The sequence below is a fragment of the Nematolebias whitei genome, unplaced genomic scaffold (assembly GCF_014905685.2).
Source record: "Nematolebias whitei isolate Nwh7 unplaced genomic scaffold, NemWhi1 Nwh_scaf_308, whole genome shotgun sequence".
Taxonomy (NCBI): domain Eukaryota; kingdom Metazoa; phylum Chordata; class Actinopteri; order Cyprinodontiformes; family Rivulidae; genus Nematolebias; species Nematolebias whitei.
This window is the reverse complement of record NW_023618853.1, coordinates 1-4,605: the sequence shown is the minus strand read 5'-3', so window position 1 is coordinate 4,605 and position 4,605 is coordinate 1. Positions and strand designations below refer to the sequence as shown.

General features: G+C 44.5%; 1 long non-coding RNA gene across 1 annotated transcript; it reads left to right on the top strand.

Moving 5' to 3' along the window:
- The first annotated feature begins 3,528 nt into the window (after positions 1–3,528).
- LOC119429282 lies at positions 3,529–4,598 on the top strand. The gene is made up of 4 exons (XR_005187754.1): positions 3,529–3,629; positions 3,752–3,924; positions 4,027–4,241; positions 4,579–4,598. It is a non-coding gene; the product is annotated as an uncharacterized LOC119429282 (long non-coding RNA).
- Positions 4,599–4,605: the final 7 nt, after the last annotated feature.

Below are 4,605 nucleotides of genomic sequence, written 5' to 3'. Positions count from 1 at the left end.
TGCAGGCAGGGCTGGAGAAACTGGTTACCAGAGCAGGCCCAGCTGGAGAAGCCAGTCAGCAGTGCAGGCAGGGCTGGAGAAACTGGTTACCAAAGCAGGCCCAGCTGGAGAAGTTTCTCTTCAAGATTACTGGTGGTTATCCTCCAAGCACAAGGAAAAGCTGCTTCAGCAGTCAGAACAGGCCCAGCTGGAGAAGCCAGTCAGCAGTGCAGGTATACTCTATGGACAGACTTCAGAACAGGCCCAGAAGTCATTTATTGACTCCATACATGAACAATTACAATCAGCCACCATTTTTACTAAGTTAGATTTGCGACGAATGGAAGACAGCCTTCCGGACCCCTTTGGGTCATTTCAAATATTTAGTCATGCCGTTTGGTCTCACTAACGCTCCTGCAGTCTTCCAGGCGTTAGTCAATGACGTACTCAGAGACTTTTTAGGGGAGTTCGTTTTTGTATATCTTGATGATATCCTAATCTACTCGCATGACAAGGAGGAACACATCAAGAGGGTCAGAACAGTTCTTCAGCGGCTATATGAGAATCAATTATTTGTCAAAGGCGAGAAGTGTGAGTTCCATACTTCATCCGTTTCTTTTCTGGGGGTTTATATTCGGGGAAGGACATTATCGTACCGACCCTGAGAAAATCAAAGCAGTAGTAGAATGGCCTGTTCCTGAGACCCGTAAACAGCTTCAACGCTTTCTTGGTTTTGCAAACTTCTACAGACGCTTCATTAGAGACTACAGCCGTATTGCCGCACCACTCTCCCAACTTACCTCAGTTAACAGAATGTTCAAATGGACTACAGAAGCAGACACTGCCTTCAAAAGATTGAAACAACTTTTCTCAACCTCACCCATCCTCTGCCATCCTGACCCCGAATACCAGTTCATCCTGGAGGTGGACGCCTCCGACACTGGGGTAGGTGCCGTTCTTTCTCAGAGATCCCCCAGAGACAATAAGGTACACCCCTGTGCCTTCTTTTCTCGGCGTTTGTCCCAAGCCGAGCATAATTACGATGTGGGAAATTGTGAATTACTAGCCGTCAAACTGGCTTTAGAAGAGTGGCATCATTGGTTGGAGGGTACGGAGATCCCCTTCCTCATATGGACCGACCACAAAAACTTGACCTATCTTAGGGACGCTAAAAGATTAACCCCCAGACAGGCTCGGTGGTCCTTATTCTTTAATCGTTTCCATTATATATTGACTTATAGGCCTGGTTCTAAGAATGTCAAGCCGGATGCCCTGTCCCGACAATTCTTTCCCCCAGATGGTCCTGAACTCGAGGAACATATCGTCCCCTCAACATGCATCGTGGGGGCTCTCACATGGCCCATTGAGCAGGAGATCCGCGATGCCCACAAGGAGGAGCCCGACCCTGGCCTGGGACCCCCCGGAACCCTGTTCGTCCCCTCTGTCATGAGGGCTAAGGTACTGGAGTGGGTTCACACTAACAAACTTTCTTGTCACCCAGGAGTTACCCGCATGTTGTCCCTAACTAAGTCCCACTTCTGGTGGCCGACATTGACCCAGGACGTTAAGGACTTTGTTGCTGCCTGTGCCACTTGCACCCACAATAAAACAGGAAATCAACCCCCGGCCGGACTCCTACAACCACTACCCTCACCCAGCCGCCCTTGGTCCCACATATCGGTGGACTTTGTCACTGGACTTCCCCCGTCCGAAAGTAACACAGTCATCTTGACTGTTATTGACCGATTCTCTAAATCGGCTCATTTCATTCCCTCAGTCAAGTTACCTTCTGCTCTCGAGACTGCACAATTATTAATCCAGCATGTTTTCCGAATCCACGGTATCCCCTACGACATTGTTTCTGACCGTGGACCACAGTTTATTTCCCAGGTCTGGCGCTCATTTTGTAAAACCCTAGGGGCATCTGCAAGTCTGACTTCATGTTACCACCCACAGTCTAACGGCCAGGCTGAGAGGTGTAACCAGGAACTTGAGAACACCCTTCGTTGTGTCGTGGAGAGCAATCCCTCAGCCTGGTCTCAACATCTGGTGTGGGTGGAGTATGCCCACAACGCCCACAGATCCACAGCCACAGGTATGTCACCGTTCGAAGCCTCTCTGGGATACCTTCCTCCCTTGTTTCCCAGTCTTGAGACGGACATCACGGTGCCGTCTGTCCAGCACCACTTCCGTCGATGTCGACGCGTTTGGCTGCAAATGAGAGCAGCCCTTCTATGCACCGCAGCTCAGAACAAGAGGTATGCCGACCGACACCGCTCCTCTCCATAGTCTGTTCAAACATAAAATTCTAGAAAAAAATAAAAATCAGTGATAATTAAAAACACTCAACTAACCTAAAAACTTTTGGTTTCAAAATAAACATATGATATATTTGTTAAATCTTCCAGGAAGATCCTGAAGTAATGAGCATGACTGCATATCAAATATCTCCCCGAACAACAAGAGCCATGGCAAGAAGTAAACAGCTCCACACAACTGAAAATCCCATCTTCTGCAATAATGAGTTGGAGAGTTTTCATGAAGAAATGCCAGGAGTAAGCCATTCTACCTTGTGCCCATCTGACACCCTTAATTCAAATATTCCGCCTTCTTTTCAAACCGCAACTCAGACGACTGCCAGTGTGCATCCTACCTCTATCAGCACCGGCTCATTTGCTACAGACTTCAACCCCTCTGACACCAGTGAAGTCTGCCAAGATGAACCTACTGCACATGCAAGCGCCAACTACACAACTTATTTGTCAGTGATGTCAAATGTTTCTGATCTGTCTTCTGATGATGAAGAAATGAATCAAGCCATTTTGGCCAGTATTGAAACTCACTTGTGAGTATCTACTTGATAAGTGGTTTTAGTTCTATTTTTCTGTCATCTTGGTAATTTAGAGTATGATCATTTGAAATTTTAAAAATGTTTGGGATTAAAGTACAATACATTAAATAACCTTGTTGTGGCTTTCCAAACGATTGAACAGTATTTTAAGAGTGACCTGCCTTGTTTTCTTTGTGGGATTTTTTTTGTGTCTACTTTCAGATCTGAAACTTCACCCAGGACCTTGCCTGTGAAAGACATTCTTGAAGAGTTGTCCCAAAAAATTGACACTGGAATGCACTGCAAGTTTAACATAAATCGTTCTAAAGTTTTAGATGGTGCCATGCGTGGATTTAAGAGAGTAACATACAATCCACATTTCTCAATGAACGTTAAATTTTCTGATGATTTCGGAAAAAATGAAGAGGCAGTCGATTTGGGTGGCCCACGGAGAGAATTTCTGCGTATTCTCATTGATGCCTTGGCCATGTCTCCGATGTTTGAAGGTCCAGACAAAAGCAAAAATTTAGCAATGAACAGTACAGGTTTGTTTTGGATTCTTCAGCTTCCATTATTTATTGTCAACATCTGTGGATTCAAATGTATTTCTAGAATTTTATTTTTTTTTTGCCATACAGCCCTCAGGGAGGACAAGTACTTTATGGCTGGAAGGGCAATAGCTTTTAGCCTTGTCCATGGAGGTCCAGCTCCACGTTTCCTTTCTCCGGTCCTTTTCGCGTGCTTGGTTGGAGGTCCAGCTGCAGCTTGCCCTACTTTAAAGGATATAACTGATGCAGACCTCCACGAGAAACTGCAAATGGTTAATCCACCTGAAAATTATATTACTTTTTACTTAAGATTTATAGACTATCATTACGTGTAAGGTTTTTCAAATTTATTTCTGAGTGAAATAAGATTGTGTTGTCCATTTGCCCTTTGTAGGTATCTGAAAGTTCGACTCTGGAGGAGCTTCAAAGAGCCACTGATCCTCTTTTAGACTACATGGCCAGCGCAGGTTGCATCAGACTCTTAACAACCATCAGTGATCGAGATCTTCTCATGCATGATCTGCTAATGTTTCATGTTGTTCACCGAGTCCAGGGCCCTTTTCAAAGGTTTAGTTTGCTCCTTATTTCTTCTACTGCATGAAAACAATTAAGCTCAGTTTATTAGTATGAGACTAGGATTAAATTTGTGGCTAATTTAATTTGGTACAGGTTTGAAGAAGGACTAAAGACACTTGGCGTTTTGGATGTTGTGAAGCAACATCCAGACAGTTTTCGGACTTTGTTCTGCCATGAACCACAGCCATTAACTGCTGACATGATGGATGACCTTTTCACCCCTCGGCTTGCTCCCAAAGGAAGTAACAGGAGAAGAGTGGAAGAGACGGTCATTCCTTTGTGGCGAGATTATCTGCAGGATGCAGAAGGTATTTATCAAATATTCTCTGCTTTACAATTTAAATATTCCCCGTGTTACAATGGACATTATGGCCAGACAGGTAGACTTTTACAGCATGATGATTGGGTGTGTCTCCAAAAATTAATATTCCAGACCTCGTGACTTTTTTCATGTTGCCTTTGAAGTTCTCCTTGAGTGGCCATTGAGCCCATCTTGGTGCAGGACTTGTTTCACTGTGGATAGTGATGCTCTATATTATAAGCGTAGTTGTGACGACTACGCTTGTATGAACTATGAACTTTAAACTGTATGGCAAAATGGTACCAAAATGACAACAAAATTAACAGTGTACGTTTTTCCCACAGATGAGGAAGGATCATCCAAGCTTCAAA